Source organism: Natator depressus, chromosome 26 (genome assembly GCF_965152275.1).
Source record: "Natator depressus isolate rNatDep1 chromosome 26, rNatDep2.hap1, whole genome shotgun sequence".
Taxonomy (NCBI): domain Eukaryota; kingdom Metazoa; phylum Chordata; order Testudines; family Cheloniidae; genus Natator; species Natator depressus.
Window position 1 is genome coordinate 9,227,832 of NC_134259.1, and position 18,831 is coordinate 9,246,662.

The 18,831-nt window shown below is 41.3% G+C and overlaps 1 protein-coding gene across 2 annotated transcripts in view; it reads right to left on the reverse strand.

The window, feature by feature from the left end:
• LRRTM4 (leucine rich repeat transmembrane neuronal 4) overlaps positions 1 to 18,831 on the reverse strand; it is a 977,774-nt gene that overhangs the window by 585,811 nt on the left and 373,132 nt on the right. The gene's annotated exons all lie outside the window — the stretch shown is intronic.

Below are 18,831 nucleotides of genomic sequence, written 5' to 3' on the forward strand. Positions count from 1 at the left end.
AGCTAATATTTGAGCAGTAGCATTGTTAGCCTCTGTGTGTAAGTCACCAGACAGGAGAGAGACATTAACTAGTGTGAAGGGCTGATTTTCAACAAAACGGTGTGACACCCTTTCCAAAAGGAGAGGTCCATCATTACCAGATTATTGTGGGACATGGCAACTGAAAGTTCCGTATGTACCGTCAACAAGAGGACAAAAGACTTCTGTTGATGTTCTGCCCCCTCTCTGTGAAGATGAGTCACGCAAAGGACTCCTGCTATCAGATGAGCTTTGCAGCCAAAAGCGTGTGGGAAGAAGATAATAAAACCTCTGACAAGAAGGAACTGACTATCACTTGCTGCTTGGACTCTGGGAGGCAAGGTGTTTCTCGGCAGAAGCTAAAGATCCCCAGTGTTTAGCCTGGGTTAGCACTAATGGACATATTCAGCTTGCTGATTATAGAAGCTTGTCTTACCTTTTGACACTTAAGATTGTAACTCATATGTGTATTAATGTTTCCTTTCTTTAACCTTGTAAATAACTCTCTAATTTAATTTTCCTATTTAATAAATATATTTACATAGTTTGTTTTAGGATTGGAGACAAGCACTGTCTTTGGTAGGAGATCTAAGGTGCAACTGACCTTGGGAAAGTGACCGGTTCTTTGGGACCGGGAGTAACCTGAATATTGCTAAAAAGAAAAAAGAAAAGGAGTACTTGTGGCACCTTAGAGACTAACCAGTTTATTTGAGCATGAGCTTTCGTGAGCTACAGCTCACTTCATCGGATGCATAGCATATCGTGGAAACTGCAGAAGACATTATATACACACAGAGACCATGAAACAAAACTTCCTCCCACCCCACTGTCCTGCTGCTAACAGCTTATCTAAAGTGATCATCAAGGAAGGCCATTTCCAGCACAAATCCAGGTTTTCTCACCCTTCCCCCCCCACCCCCCCCCACACACAGACACACATACAAACTCACTCTCCTGCTGGTAATAGCCCATCCCTCTTTGAAACCTCTCTTTATAATGCGCATGATAATCAAGGTGGGTCATTTCCAGCACTAATCCAGGTTTTCTCACCACCCTCCCCCCCCCCCCACACACACACACCCCTCCAAAAACCACACACACAAACTCACTCTCCTGCTGGCAATAGCTCATCTTACAATGTGCACAGCAATAATCCAAGTTTAACCAGAACGTCTTGGGGGGGGGGGGGGGTTTGTAGGAAAAAAACAAGGGGAGATAGGCTACCTTGCATAATGACTTAGCCACTCCCAGTCTCTATTCAAGCCCAAATTAATAGTATCCAATTTGCAAATGAATTCCAATTCAGCAGTTTCTCGCTGGAGTCTGGATTTGAAGTTTTTTTGCTTTAAGATAGCGACCCTCATGTCTGTGATTGCGTGACCAGAGAGATTGAAGTGTTCTCCGACTGGTTTATGAATGTTATAATTCTTAATATCTGATTTGTGTCCATTTATTCTTTTACGTAGAGACTGTCCAGTTTGACCAATGTACATGGCAGAGGGGCATTGCTGGCACATGATGGCATATATCACATTGGTGGATGTGCAGGTGAACGAGCCTCTGATAGTGTGGCTGATGTTGTTAGGCCCTGTGATGGTGTTCCCTGAATAGATATGTGGGCACAGTTGGCAACGGGCTTTGTTGCAAGGATAGGTTCCTGGGTTAGTGGTTCTGTTGTGTGGTATGTGGTTGTTGGTGAGTATTCGCTTCAGGTTGCGGGGCTGTCTGTAGGCAAGGACTGGCCTTTCTCCCAAGATTTGTGAGAGTGTTGGGTCATCCTTCAGGATAGGTTGTAGATCCTTAATAATGCGTTGGAGGGGTTTTAGTTGGGGGCTGAAGGTGACGGCTAGTGGCGTTCTGTTATTTTCTTTGTTAGGCCTGTCCTGTAGTAGGTGACTTCTGGGAACTCTTCTGGCTCTATCAATCTGTTTCTTCACTTCCGCAGGTGGGTATTGTAGTTGTAAGAATGCTTGATAGAGATCTTGTAGGTGTTTGTCTCTGTCTGAGGGGTTGGAACAAATGCGGTTGTATCGCAGAGCTTGGCTGTAGACGATGGATCGTGTGGTGTGGTCAGGGTGAAAGCTGGAGGCATGTAGGTAGGAATAGCGGTCAGTAGGTTTCCGGTATAGAGTGGTGTTGATGTGACCATCGTTTATTAGCACTGTAGTGTCCAGGAAGTGGATCTCATGTGTGGACTGGACCAGGCTGAGGTTGACGGTGGGATGGAAATTGTTGAAATCATGGTGGAATTCCTCAAGGGCTTCTTTTCCATGGGTCCAGATGATGAAGATGTCATCAATATAGCGCAAGTAAAGTAGGGGCTTTAGGGGACGAGAGCTGAGGAAGCGTTGTTCTAAATCAGCCATAAAAATGTTGGCATACTGTGGGGCCATGCGGGTACCCATAGCAGTGCCGCTGATCTGAAGGTATACATTGTCCCCAAATGTAAAATAGTTATGGGTAAGGACAAAGTCACAAAGTTCAGCCACCAGGTTAGCCGTGACATTATCGGGGATAGTGTTCTTGATGGCTTGTAGTCCATCTTTGTGTGGAATGTTGGTGTAGAGGGCTTCTACATCCACAGTGGCTGAATATTGCTGTGATTCTTGGTCTAAGGGACCCTCTATCACAAAGGTGGCAAGAAAGATTGGAGTACCCAAGAGGACTGTCTGGGACTCCACATTAAGGCAGTTACAGTGTTTCCACTTGATAATTGGTTGGTGAAATTTAAGTAGAGAACTCTCAACCAATTTGGGGTGTGCACCCTGGCTCCTAATGGACTGCCATGAGACTGGTACTCAGGATCTTGAATCGCTGCAGACAGTGTTACAACTTCTGTTTTCAAACAGTTACCCTACAATATAGTTTATATGCTGGGGAGCAAATCTGAAGACTACTTGAGTAAGAGTCCCACTGGACTTATTAGATCAACCAAATCTTCTCCGTGCAAATGCAGGACTGTTCTTTACAGTATATTTTAATGCTTTGTCTCGTCTGATTGTAGAAGTCTTATGCAATGGGGTACTGCCATTTCCCCATTCCACAGCCCATCATCATGATGTTCAGCCTCTATTCTCATTTTTCTATTTTTTTGCTCTCCGTTTTACCAGTTACACTCCCATGAACCATTCTAAATAGCACCTCTCTCTTTTTCATGATATCACCAGTGTAATACTGATAGACTGATAAAGACAGTGGAGACAGGTGAAATTTTTCAGCCAACATTCTTTTGGCAAACATACCAATTTGACACCACCACAATGTTTGGAGAATTCATGTCCTTTTTTGACAAATTGTTTATGTTCAAAACAAAACAAAACCAGCCAACCAACCAAAAATTTCTGAAAAAGGTCAAACCATTTTTGTTTTGATTTTTCTCGTCAAAACCAATTTAAAAAAAAAATACTGAAGAATTCTTGAAATTGAATTAAAACATTTTGGTTTGGATCAAGTGAAATGTTTTGGTTGACCCTGGACAATTTTTTCTTTGGTTTTTCAGAATTGTTAGTGAACTGAAAAATGTTATTCACTCTAGAAGACATATAACAGACAGAATCTGCAATGCCTGATGGGTCTGTCATAACCACCATGATCTGTGCAGGAGAGTCTCTGAAATCTGTTCTCTGAACAGTTTTGTTCTCATTTGCTTTAATTCTTCTCCTGCCTGTAAATGTTTCCTATTACCATAATACCAGAGTACCTCATAATCCTTAATCGATTTTGACCTCACAACATCCCTGTGAAGTAGGGACGTGTAATCACCATTTTACAGACGGGAATTAAGACACAGTGCAGACAAAATGAATAGTCCAAGGTCACACAGGAAGTATGTGGCAGATAGGGGTGCCAATTTTGGTTGGACATATTCCTGGAGGTTTCATCACAACATAAGAAAGATAAATCTTCAATTCCCAGAGACTCCGGGACAGTCCTGGAGGGTTGGCAATCTTAGTTGCAGCTCCAGTCCAGTTTCTTGTCTTCCTTTTCCTATCACTGCAATCTGTCTTGCTGTCCGCCGGTACCATTTTTCTGCCCCTTATTGAGACATTCACACCTGTGCAAAGTGACTAACACCCTCTCATTTGGTAGCATTTTACAACCACTTTACACTGCAATAAATGACAGTATGAGTTGCAAAACAATGGAGAATCCTGCATTCAGATACTATGGTGATCGGGGCCCAGCATAAGAACCTAGATAGGATTCCAATTACATTTAACAATTGCCCTCCTAAGTGTTATTTAATAAATTCACTGCACTTACATTGCACAACTGATTTCTAGGAACTTCACCTAAAATTGGAAGGCAGTTCCCTCATTAGCACCTCTGACACATGGTGGGCAATTTACTATGCTGTAGGAATTATTTTGGGGGAATTCTATGGCCTGTTATAGAGGAGGTCAGACTAGATGATCACAGTGGTCCCATCTGGCCCTGGAATCTATGAAGTACTAAATGTACACCCACTACCCACCTCGAACTCAGTGACATTATCTTTCTTTATATCTTCTTCAGCTCTGAACCAGTCACACTTCCATGACCCTCAGCGCTGCATCAATTCTGGGAAGCCATGTGTCCTGACCCCCTATCAGGGCATTTGCTTAGCAGAAACGTGCCTTTAATCCTGATACAAATCCCATTTCTTCTAGGGGAAAAAGTAGAGTGGGTTTGGCTGGTGAGAGCAGCTTCAGCCAATTGGAAGGAGGATATCCAAGTGGCTACGACCCACATTCAACTTGGTCTTTGCCACAGGAAGCCTGTGGCACCCTGGGCAAGTGATTTAATCTGTGATTTAGAACCTTATCTATAAAATGGGGATAACAAAACTTCTCTAGCTCACAGGGGTACTGTGAGGACAAACACATTACAGACAGTCAAAGTTCCTCCAGATTTGTACCTCTGTTATAACTGGGTTTACCAATTTACTCTAATTGGGAGCTCACTATGTAATATATAATTGTTAGGATATAGATATTCAGGCCTGCCTGTAAAGGCCTATACTTTAAGAATGTAGGTATATGTTTATCATTTAGCTACTAATAGAGGTATACAAGAAAGACTCTGTGTAAGGGCCTTCTCTTACTGTGACAGTCTGAGGCCCTGTTCTTAGGCTAAGATCCCTGGCAAGCAGCAGAGGCAGCCATAAGCTGGGAAGCGGTCGGTCACATCCTCACTAGTCACATTGAAATAAGGTGCTATTGGGCTATTGTTAGGAATACAATCCTGTCCTGATAATGCCTGTCGCCTCCAGAGAAAGGGAAGTGCCAAGAAAATGTAAAAGGAAACTTAGTTTGATAGCATCCTGTCTGGCAAGAACTCACTTATCAATAGCTGGGATGTGAAATCCTCATTTCTGTGTTTGTTCTATCACTGTAGTCCCCACTTCCCTATTCTTTATCTGTATAATCTCTGTCCGGTTCTGTGATTGTTCCTGTCTGCTGTATAATTAATTTTGCTGGGTGTAAACTAATTAAGGTGGTGGGATATAATTGGTTAAATAATCATGTTACAATATGTTAGGATTGGTTAGTTAAATTTCAGTAAAATGATTGGTTAAGGTCTAGCTAAGCAGAACTCAGGTTTTACTATATAGTCTGCAGTCAATCAGGAAGTGTGTGTGGGGGGGGGGAATGGGAACAGGGAGTGGGAGTGGGGAATTGGAATCATGTTTTGCTAAGGGGGGAATGGGAACAGGGAATGGGGTGGCGAAATTGGAATCATGTTTTGCTAAGGGCGGGAATGGGAACAGGGAATGGGAGTGGGGAAATTGGAATCATGTTTTGCTAAGGGCAGGAATGGGAACAGGGACACAGGTAAGGCTCTGTGGTGTCAGAGCAGGGAAGGGGGACACTAAGGAAGGAAACTGGAATCATGCTTGCTGGAAGTTCACCCAATAAACATTGAATTGTTTGCACCTTTGGACTTTGGGTATCGTTGCTCTCTGTTCATGCGAGAAGGACCAGGGAAGTAAGCGGGTGAAGGAATAAGCCCCCTAACAATAACGTCACAGTAACCTCGCATAACAAAAAGGTACGAAAGGGAGACAGACTGAATGAGTCTAAACCAAAAGGCCTGCTGATATAACTCATGGACTGTGCTGAAATCACGCATGGTAACAACAGAAAATGTAGAAGCAGAAATTAATGAACCAAAAGTTGGTGTTTGGATATTAAGCATAATTGGTGGATAAATAAGGGGATGGGTTATTTCATTGGCCACGCCCCTTTTTGAGTCCTTAAAGAAAGAGACTTGGACAGGGAGAGGAGGAAGATGGAAGAACACATGGAGGCTACTGGAGTGACCTTTACCATCATGGCTGCGACGTCACCATCTCCTGCGACCCTGGACCTTCTTCATCCTGACCAGACCAGGCCAAAGAGAGGGACCCAGATGACACAGCCACCCCTACCAACTCAACTGAATCCTGACCACCACCTGAGATAACATAGGTTTGGACTTCAACAGCAGCTGCAATAGTGCCAGATCATCTGAACTAACTTCTCTCTTCTGCAAAAGGAGAGCTATCATCATTTTGATACCATGAAAGAGACTGTCAAATGAGGGGTTTTTTACTTCTCAAATCTCTCTCCAGCTAAAGGGAAAGGGGACAAGACGCGCTGTTAAAATGAACGCCTTATTAAGACTTTACATTTAACTGTTTTTCCTTCTCTTATTTCTCTTTAAAAGAAGGTTGAAGTGATTTTTAGTGGTGCTTTTGCCACGGTTGAGGTTGAGGTCTCTGTATGCTGAACCCCAAACCTTGTTTAACACTGTTTAATGTTGGACAGTGACTGGGTTATGTTAACACCTTTGGCCCATTTATTCCATCTAAATTAATACAACCCCTCCTTGTACAAAGGTTTCTTTTGGAGGAAGTCTTTGTCATAGCACCGCTGAGATCAATTTTTCTAAGTGCTACGAGGAGGAAGCAAATGATATACCCTTAGCTGCTGGAAACTTGAATCACTGCATCAAATCTATGGCATGTGTTATGCTTGACGTCATATTATGTGACCGTAATGGTCCCCTCTGGCTTCAAACGCTATGATGCTATGAGAGACTAATATGGTACAGTTATCAAAGATGATTATAAACAGAAATATACCCAGGATTCTCTCTCTCTTTTAATTTCAAAAATTGAAAAATTCAGTCAGCTCTCTACTTGTTTGAATTGGGGGAGGACTGTGATTTTTTTTTTCCCTTTGGTAGAACCTTTAATCAAGGTAAGATTTGCCAAACTGCATCTGACCTAAGATCCATCTAGTCCGGTATATCAACTCCAACAGCGGCCAGCTGCTTCAGAGGAAGGGGCAAGAAACTCATCAGCAAGCAGAAGTGGGATAAACTACCCCCCATGGAAGTCTCATCCCAATAGACACTGGCTTAAATCCTGGATAATTAAGTTTTTTATGCCACCTTTTTATAGCCTTATCTATGAAAACTCTGAATATTCTTGTTTCCCATATAAACATCCAGACCCTCCTGGACTCTTGTTAAGTTCAAAATTGTCATCAAAATTATAGAAATTTCCACTGACTGTAACAATAGGACATTGTAAGGAAGTTATGGGCAAGCTCAGCTTGGAGAAAGGGAGACTGTATATAGGGCAGCCCTTGGAAAGATATTTAGCATGTAGGTGAGGTTTTATTTGTATGAGTTTGACGAACACCTTTGCTTATCGTTTTAGCTCCTGCTCTTTCGCTTGGCACAAATAAATCACCTTGGGCAAGGAAATTTGATCACCTTATTTTTCCTAACCTGTAATATCTCCAACTCTGCTTTCCACAGCAATGCTTAAACTAAAACACAAAGCGCCCACGCATCTTCAGAAGCCCAACTTCTAGTCTGGGTTAAGCTCCATTGGCAGGGCCATATAGATAAACGTACACGGCAAAATCTATTCTGAGATAAATCCTCCAGGGCTCCCAGGACCTTTGTGACTCAGATTCACCTCTGTGCTATTATCTGTACTAAGGGCATGTCTACACTTACCTCTGAAGTGATCGATCCAGCAGGGGTCGATTTATCGCATCTAGTGAAGACGCGATAAATCGACTGCCGAGTGCTCTCCCGTCGACTCTTGTACTCCACTGGAGTGAAAGGTGCAGGCGGAGTTGACGGGGCAGCGTCAGCAGTAGACTTACCGCAGTGAAGATACATTGACTTCAGCTACGTTATTCACGTATCTATTCAGGGGACACCATCGTAGGGCCTAATCACATCAGCCACACTATCTGAGTCAAGTCATTATGCAAGGTAACCTATTTCCCCTTTTCAGAGTAACAGCCGTGTTAGTCTGTATTCGCAAAAAGAAAAAGCTGAGCTGTAGCTCACAAAAGCTCATGCTCAAATAAATTGGTTAGTCTCTAAGGTGCTACAAGTCCTCCTTTTCTTTTTGCTATTTCCCCTTGTTTTCCTAACACCCCCCCGCCCTCCCCTTCCTCACACATTCTTGTTAAACCCTGGATTTGTGCTGGAAATGGGCCCACCTTGATTATCTTACACATTGTTAGGAGAGTGATCACTTTAGATAAGCTATTACCAACAGGAGAGTGGGTTTGTTTTGGGGGGGTGTGTGGGGTGTGTGTGTGGAAGGGGGGAGAAAACCTGGATTTGTGCTGGAAATGGCCCACCTTGATTATCATACACATTGCAAGGAGAGTGATCACTTTACATAAGCTATTACCAGCAGGAGAGTGGGGTGGGGGGGGGGGGGAGAGAAAACCTTTTGTAGTGATAAACGCCCATTTTTTCATGATTTGTGTGTATAAAAACAAACATCTTCTGTATTTTCCACAGTATGCATCCGATGAAGTGAGCTGTAGCTCACGAAAGCTTATGCTCAAATAAATTGGTTAGTCTCTAAGGTGCCACAAGTCCTCCTTTTCTTTTTGTGAATACAGACTAACACGGCTGTTACTCTGAAACTTAGCAATCTACACTACCAGTATCCCAAGCCACATTGAGAATATTCCTACAATAAAGCAGGACTTTGTCGTTCAACAAAGGTTTTGTCACTGAAACATTAGTTAGGAACATACATTTTAATGTCTCATGCCACAATCCTGCAAACACTTACACATCTGAACTCAATGGGATGACTCATAGGCATAAATATTTGCAAGATTCAACAATATGCAATTCAGGAAAGCATTTAAGTGCATGCTCTACTACCCTAACAACGTGTTTAAGTCCCAGTGACTTCAGCAGAAGTTAAACACATATTTAAGCACTTTCCTGAATAGGGACAAACTTAAGCTTGTGCTTAACTGCTTTCCTAACCAGGGACCTTATTCTGTGTGTGTGTGTAAGTGTAAAACTTTGTCTCCTTATGCGTTTCTATAATGCTAAGGACAATGGGCCCCGATCTCAACTACTATTATCCTAATATAAATATTTAACAACACCATTAAATAGTAATGGCAGTGCATCCGCTATTAACAGGCTAACTTCTAAAGTGGTAGAAAACTAGCTATTGTAAAGTCGTAAAACATTATTGTTCCTATGGATCACATTTATGAAGACAAACACTTAATAGAATAAAGGCATTTATAAATTGTCCCATCACATTTGGTATAAGATGTTTATTACTGCAGTGGACCACTGTTTTAATTAGTGCTGGGAAATATAGTATCTGAGGTATTTTGATACCCAAAGCCTTCCATAGTAGGTCAATATTTTTTTTTAATGAGGTACAATACTTGCACTGAAAAATTAAACAGATGTACATGCAACAGAATAAAGTGGGTAATATAATTTGATATGCAAATTATATTTTGTAATGAACTATAAGCTATTATTTAGGACAAAAATCTTAATAGAATTAAAAGTAAATAAATAGACATGTATACGGTTAAAGTGAACATCCATAGACATGATAAAGATGCATCGGAAATATAAACCATGATACTTCAAGGCATTAAATCAACCAGTAACCAATGAGGTTTAAGAACTCTTCCTCCCCCCCGCCCGCCCCATGCAGATTATTCATTCATTGTTTAATGTGGATTCATGCACCTTTTGCTTGAAGTACTGGCCACTGTCAGAGACTATTTGACTAGATTAGGGTGACCAGACGTCCTGATTTTATAGGGACAGTCCCGATATTCAGGGCTTTTTCTTATACTGTATAGGTGCCTATTACCCCCCACTCCTGTCCCAATTTTTCACACTTGCTTTTTGGTTACCCGAGACGAGATGGATCTCTTCTCTGATGACGTATGGTAATTCCTCTGCTCCTCTGTTTATATGTTAACTAAACTCTTACTCAAAGGACTCAACTGCTGAGACACAAAAGGCATTTTGCAGAAGTGCTAACTCAGCCATAACAGCCTCTTGCATTGGCTAATTCTCTTCCAAAGGAAACAGATCTCAATATGTAGAAGCCAAGTTTTCATTGGTTTCCCAGTTGCATTTAATATAATGCCAGAATGATCATTTCCTATTATTAGTTGATCTCCGATGGCTTCAACCGTGTTTCAACCACTGCACGGAGCAAAGAAATACAAAGGCCCCTCCTCAAGTCACTTACAACCTAAAACAATTTTAAGATAGGGTGACCAGATAGCAACTGTGAAAAAACAGGACATGGGGTGGGGAGTAATAGGCACCTATTTAAGATCAAGTCCCAAAAAACGGGACCGCCCCTATAAAAACAGGACATCTGGTCACCCTATTTTAAGAGAATATGATATCTTTAATATCCAGCTCTTGAGTAAACATGTGCAGATTTACTGAAACCAGTCATGCTGAAACTGCTTACACGAGGGTTAAATTGAAACAGTGGTGATTGCACCATGATAGCATAATTACTTCCATACTATTTACATTATTTATCCTTAGAGGATGGAAGTGTTAGGCCTTTGAGCATGCCTATTGGTAACTAGATATTGTGTTCTTAATGTATGAAGGAGAGCCTGTATTTAAAATGTTATTTTTAACCCTAACATTACGGAAATTGGAACCTGTTCACTGCAGCCCCCTGTTATGCCTTCCACTCCAGAGCTCCGCCTACCAGTAGAGAACGTGTCCTTCTTGGCCTGTGTAGTAATATCCCATATACTTACACAACAATACCAGTACCTCCACACAGATGTTTCCCAAGACTTGAGCAGTTCTGGTTTGAGCTGAATGCTCATGCAGCTAATAAATAAGCTTTTTCTCCGACCAACCTGCCTTCTGAGTGCTTTAACATATACAGGTCCCTGAGGGTTGTGCCAGGAGAATTTAGGATCATGGAAGCACTAGAGGCACTGAGCTACACAACAGCCCTTTTCTCAATTGCTAACTGGTTTTCTATGTGCTCACAACCACCCTCCTGTTGCAAGACTCAACTCTTACGCCACCATCTCCATAGTCAGCAATGCAAAAAGAGGGAAGAATGAAGGACAAATGAGAAGATGGATTAAAAACTAGATTTTTTTACCGTGGGGCTGACTAGTTAAGAGGTAAGAGTGGAGAGACACAGATGCGTGCACTACAACTATCTGGACAGATTTCTATCCCCAAATGTTAAGCCACAGACAAACCAGTGGCCAGAGAGGAAATTAAACATTTCACTCACGAGGCACAAAGGAATATATAGTGTGACGCATTTCACAATGGAGGCTAGCTTGCTATGTTAGGCGAGTGGGATTTACTTGCTGCAAGGAGCTGAATGGGCATAATGCAACAACACAGATGAATCTGATCATTGTAGTCCATTTCCTTAGGAAGGGTGCAACTGCATGGAGCCCAGAAAGGACTGCTCAAGACCAGCCTTGTCTGAGGGGTGTTCATTTCTAGATCTGGTTGAAAAAAATGGATGTAACAGTTTTCCATTGAATAGTGCAGTTTTGTCAAACCCGAAGCATTTCACAGGTCGATTTCAACAATATTTTCAACAGGAAAAGTTAAAACGTTTCATTTTGGTAATGTTAAAATATTTCATGTAGATATATTAAAATATTGAATTTATTACATTATATTTATATTATAATGTAAACAAAAAGTAAAAACCAAATGATTCTAAGTTACTGAAATGAAATGATTTAATGGCCTCAAAGTGAGCTTCCCCCCTCCCGGAATTTTTCATTTTGCAGGAAGTTACAAAATTTTAGTTTTTCATTCCTATTTGGAATGCAAATAAACTTAAAAATCTCCTATAGAATGAAAATTCCATGAACGTAGCTTTATTTGTTACTTGGAGATTTGATTTGGGGGAGGGATAGCTCAGTGGTTTGAGCATTGGCCTGCTAAACCCCGGGTTGTGAGTTCAATCCTTGAGGGGGCCATTTAGGGATCTGGGGCAAAAAAAAATTGGGGATTGGGCCTGCTTTGAGCAGGGGGTTGGACTAGATGATCTCCTGAGGTCTCTTCCAACCTTGATAGTCTAGGATTCCTTTTAGTTTTATTTTTGAGGGCCGCTTAAATCCTCAGCTGTTTTGGCCTTGTCATTCTTCCCTCTCCTCCCACTTGTAACAAAGAACGCTAGATAAAAAATGTACAGGTAGTATGTATGAGACAAAACCATGTAATGGTATATACCATGACAATAGAGCAATCGTAAGTGTATCTCATTTCTAAGAAACGTCATTCATTTCATGATGGTCATGTTGCATTCACAGACTAGAACACCACGCTTGCTTTGTGATTAGCTCATCTGTGTAGCAAAGAGACTTGTTTGCATGAAAAGTAATTTCTTATTGCACATTTTTAAAAAAAAAGATTTTGCATTCATTCAACTTAGCTTTCATTCTCTGTAGGCTGGATTACTGTAGATGAGTGCAAAATAAGAACTGAGAACACTGGAACGGAAAGAATCCTTTTGAAGCATTTTGTAAAGACAATCATTCACAGGAGGGAAAAAAAAGTGAATACATACGCAGAGAAAGGGAAAAATTCTCCCTTTACAACTGCATGATAGACTTGGCTGAGGAGAGGAGAAAGTTAGAGCCCATGTGAAGAACTCCTCAGCTACCCTGCTTGTACAGAGCAGTATAATGTAGACTTACTAGGAGTATGCTATTCAGCCACTAGATCTCTCTGTGTGGTTTTAGAGATAGCTCCAAAGAGGAGGTGGGGCCTGGTAAACAACAGAGAGAATGCTAGAACTCAAGGTGGGTAGAAGCGTGTCTGCAGTCGTAACGCTTTCCTTTAATAAACACCTCCTGTCTAAAAAGGGCTGCCATCGTATACATTGTGGCAGGCAAGATAGCATAAGGGCCAATGTGCAACTCATACTGGGGCGCACCTTAACAGTATTACAAAATATTTCCCCAAGCAGAGCTTTCTGTAACTCCAGAACCGAAGACTGGTGAAGTTCATTAGGGACCACACTATTGCCAATCGATTTTATGTCAAAGGAGCTCAGATACTACCGTGATGTTTGGCAGTACAAAACCATAAGATACATAGATGGATAGAAAAAGGCTACTGGAGAAACACAGATGGGCATGAACAAAAATATCAGCTTCAAACACCCCTGAACTTTCCAGCATTTTGAGACCCAGCTCTAATGTGGTTCTCTAATTAGCAGCAGTGAAAAAGAACCTCGTTAGGTTCAAAGGCTTGGTTTGGATTTTAGCACTCAAGTCCTGGATTCAAATTCCGCCAAGACACCAAAATGGAGGTAGTTTAGAAGACTGCACTTGATACTGTACTGGGCTAGGAGTGGGGGAACATTTCCCAATCCACACAACACAGGCAGAGACCACTTCATAGTGATGAATCTGAGCCTCAAATTTCTGAGAAAGTTTGGATCTAAATCTGAATAGCTTGAGAAGGGTTTGAGTCTTGGCTCTTGGCTTATGGCTTTCCCTACCAAAAGAACAGGAAGGAGGCACTTGTAGGTACACAAGAGAATAGAATTTACAATGCTAATAGGAAAGCTAAAGCAATGAGTTAAATAACCTAAAATGATGCTGCAATTATTGTACTCAATATTACCAGCAATTACAAATCAATACAAGAGTCTTTTGACCTTTAGACTAACTGGCACAGTATTTTACGAGCTGAGTGAACCAACCTCCCCAAGAACCCAGGCAAGGGAAGGACAAAAGTCAAGTGCTATAATTAACTGCATGATTATTTTTCAAAATAAATGTGTAATCTTCACCTACTTGGCTCTGAATGGCGTCATCGGGGCTGCTATCATTAAGTTGTCATCATTGCACTATCATTACAGGCCTGATAAGGAAAGAGAAGCACTTTGGATCCAGCAAAGAATATGTTGGTTTCCCAGCCTCCCAAAGCTGATGTGTGTGCGTGTGTGTGTTTATTTTTCTGGATGATGGGTTTTTGGGGTTGTTTTTTTTTGGGGGGGGGGCAGGGGTGGAGGGGGATATTGGTGACATAGGAATCAACATAAGGATAGTAAGTGTATTTCTCAACAAGAACCAGTCTGGTACTTCAGTGAGCCCAGGATTTCATCCAAGATGAAGTGATTGGCAAAATCATTGGCTGCAGCCGGGCCAGGAATTCATCCCTGGTGCATTCAGATACCACTGTGATGGGAGCAGTACAAGAGTAAAGTCCTGAAATTTTTGCTTCCATTGACTCGACTGAGGTTTTTGCCTGAGTAAAGAGTTCAAGACTGGGCCCTTTGCATGAGGTATAGACTGAAATGTGTTGATTTAAATTAACTTCATTTGGAGTTTAAGTAACGAGGTACCAAATGCTTCTGAAAAATAAGCCAGAAATTGAAAAGTTGTTTGAGTAATAAACACAAGGTTCTAAACAGAGCTGCTTGAAATGTAGAGTTTCTGCTTCATGCAAAATTCTGACATTTTAATATTTGTTTTTGTTCCCAGTCGAAAGTTCAAAACTTCCCATGAAATGAAATGGTTGAAAAAAAATGAATTCCCAATTAAAAGATTCTATTTAAATTCAACTGTCATGTTCCATTTTGATTTAGAATTTATTTTATATTATATTTTATTTTTTAATCACAAAGTAAAGTTCGGAAAAAAGTAATTTTGAACGAAAAAAATCAAAATGTTCCATTCAGATAAGGCACTCCTGACATGTATGGGGAGCAATAATTATTGCTCCTCACAAAGCAGAACCTTCTTTTAACATCTCACAGACCTCCAAAGTCACTTTAGGACCTCTCCGTTGACAAAGAGATGGGGTCTAGCTAAAAAGTTCTGGTCTGATTCTGAACCCAAACTTTAGGTTCATTAATTCAAGTTTATTGAGAACAGGATTCTTGGTTACATACATTATGAAACCAACAAGGAAAGAATGATGGTTCTGATCTGGAGTGAAAAATAAGTTCTGCAAACCTTGGGCTTTGGTTGAAGCTATTTCAGGTGATGAAAAGATAAACACAATTAAAGGTGGCAAAGTATTTTCCTCCAGGGAAGATGTTCATAATAAGAAAGCAAAATAGATTAACATGAGCAGAAAAATAACTCCCCTGCTTGAATCTCAACCTGGACCAATTGGCCCATGTATAGAACCTTAATATCTCACAAGTATTAAAGCCATCGCTAAGTAGTCTTTCCCCTGAGCATCGGTCCAAATGGAGGGGGAAAGCTGAACTGAGTGGAAACTCCTGTTCACTGGGACCAGGTATCTTCCATTCCTTCACATTCATTATTTATCACTTGTATTGCGGAAGGTCCTGTGGTGCTCGGTGCTGTACAAACGCACAAAACAAATACGCAACACAAATACAGACCTTGCCACAAAAAGCAGGCAAATAAGCAATCGATTTGTAGCCTGGATCAGAAATTTACTTGCCCTCATCTCGACTAATAAATTACACACCAAGCCTCTGATCCTGCAATTAGATCCACTAGCAGAGACCCCATTGAAGTCTCCGGGCCTCCCCAGAGGCCCAGGGGCCTATGCTACTAGATCCAATCGCAGTATGACAGCCTTATTAAAGCTTTACAGAACCTCCAGCACTATACGAATCATGCGGATACCAATTTCTTGCATGTTGTGCGGGATCCATGTGACTCTAAAGGTTACTGCTAATTATTCTTGTCACAGAACATTGTGTCCTGTGCGAAGATCTAAGTTTAATGCTTAAGTAAGAGCGTTCTTGTCTTATTGGTTCAAAAAGTGTGAATTACCATTCGGAAAGGGACTGCCGGAGGATAAAAGTTTTGCGAGAACTGTCAGCTTCTGGGAAGTAGTGATTGGAATTTTCACTCTGGGCCATAAGGCAAAGAGAAACTCCAAGGAGAAGCAATTGCCAAAGGACTGAACATTGCAAAACAGAATCACATGTTTTGTCTTGTTTTTTCCCCCTTTGCCCTTTATGAAGACGGAAAGATTTAATTATTAAAAACAAAAAAAAAAGACCTGAAGGAGCTTGTGTCAATTAAAGTGACTGATAGAAATGTATGATTGTTCTGAAATATTTAATACAGAGAATGGTGAATATTTTATGCAAGAAATATTTGTGCTCACACAGGAGCCTCATCTTAACATACAGAAATGTATATGCATGTCCAACCAGGTTTTTTTTTTAAACTCCTGTGGAGAAGCCTCAATAAGGACTTGATCCTGCTTCACTGAAGTCAGTGAAGTTGGAATTTCCCTATTCACTTCAGCAGGAATGAGGTCATATGGCTAGATTTTCAAGAGAGATCTCAGTATTTTGGGTGCTGAAAATCTGGCTATAAGTATAACCGTGGGACTTAAGTGCTTATTGCTTTTGGAAATCTGGGCCTCATTTAGGTGAAAAATCTGTTCCCAATTGTGGATGCTGGACACTTGAGAATCTGGTTGATAAAAGGCTAGAGATAGGGGTTAAGCCACACCATTTGGATCTGGATTCCAACTTCCTGGAAGTTTGCGAATCATAGAATATCAGGGTTGGAAGGGACCTCGGGAGGTCATCTAGGCCAACCCCCTGCTCAAAGCAGGACCAATCCCCAACTAAATCATCCCAGCCAGGGCTTTGTCAAGCCTCACCTTAAAAACTTCTAAGGAAGGAGATTCCACCACCTCCCTAGGGAATGCATTCCAGTGGTTCATCACCCTCCTAGTGAAAAAGTTTTTCCTAATATCCAACCTAAACCTCCCCCACTGCAACCTGAGACCAAATGTTTGGTTCCAGGCAAACCTCTAATCATGACTGAAATGCAGATTGGTGGTGGTGGTGGTGGTTTTTTATGCATTACTTTTTCTCTCCTATTTTTTGCTAAGGGAAAAGAGCACCAAGAATTTACAGCATTTACAGAGATTGATATAACCAATAGCGGCTGCTTTTGCATTTTTAAAGCACCTTTCATATAAGAACTTTCTACTAACATTAAATAAGCCTCACATCATCTCTCGATCAGGGCTCCTGGGTTCAAGTCCGTTCTCAACTCTGCCACTGACTCATTGTGAGCCCTTGGGCAAAACCACCTCTCTGTGACTCAAATTTCTAATCCTATGTGGGCCCAACCTAACTCTGACTGAAGTCAATAGAAAAACTTCAATGGGAGTTGCTTCAGGCCCTAAAGTAGGTATAACACTGTATGTAGCACCTAACGCACAGGGGTGTTGTGAGGCTTAATTAACGTTTCTGATGCTACATGCAATCCTCACATACAAGTTTTCCAGAGAAGTACAAATGAGCAAATATCAGGGGCTGCTGAATAGGAAATACCTTGCAATGAATGGCTCAAATGATGAGATAAATATGTTAATTATTTTGCATGCTGCGCATTTTCAGAGAACCACCCCCAGCTTGCTGACCCAGCAGGTAATTAGGCTTCCCCTGACTGTAATATCTCAGTACAACCAAACTTCTAAGAACCAATATGAAGATTATCATTTGGAATCTCTGACACACAAACACACACACACACACACACACACACAGAGATTCAAGAGCAATTCCATGCTAATGTTAGATCAAATGTAATAGTTCACTCACAATACCAATAACCAAGCTTGAACTCAATTTATGAACTGGATTTCATTGAATCACAGAATATCAGGGTTGGAAGGGACCTCAGGAGGTCATCTAGTCCAAGCCCCTGCTCGAAGCAGGACCAATCCCCAACTAAATCATCCATGGATTTATATAAAGGTTCTTTCAGTGCTGCTCTCTTCTTTAGGTACCTTTGGGGAAGTTTCCTGAAAGCTCCCTACTTTCCACTTAAGAAGTGGCTTTTTTAGCTGATACTTTGTGTCTCCTCCAAGTCAAAAGCTGTCCCATTTATTTAACCCGTAACATGAATAAAATGCATGTATTTTAGACAGCCACACAAACACAAAAACCACTCTGCTCTTGTGGTTTTGCTTGTCAACCTGTATTCTTTCTGTTAGCACAACCAGACACAGCGATACACTGGTAAGTACTACACCAGCCCAAGTTTAATCACTAATCTTGAAGATGGCAAAATAAATCTTTGTTAAGGTGAAACACAGAGATAAACAAAAGTAAAAGGTGGCACTGGAGGTATGGTATTCTTATCAACACGAACTATCGAGATGCAAGGCCAAATCTTTCCTGCCTCTGTGTAAATCTAGAACAACCCAAATGAACTGCTCTCAAGTTGTGTTACTCCAGGTTTACAGTGATGTAATAAAGCTGAATCTGGCCCTGAGGCACCATTCAGCCTTCCTCCAATGAAGGCCATGTTCACAAAAGCCCAGTGAAGCACAAACATATCGGAATCATCATGCACAAACCAATCACATATCGACAAAGCCCCACAACTCATTTCTATCTAAAATATAACGAGCTTTCATCATCAATCTAAAGCAAAGGGTTGTTCCTCCCTGATGCAAAGCACACTTATTTTATATCAGGAACATCAAGTTTCACTCGCTTCCAAGGATTTGAACTCTGGGAGTTTATAATGGAATAAGTGTCCCACAATT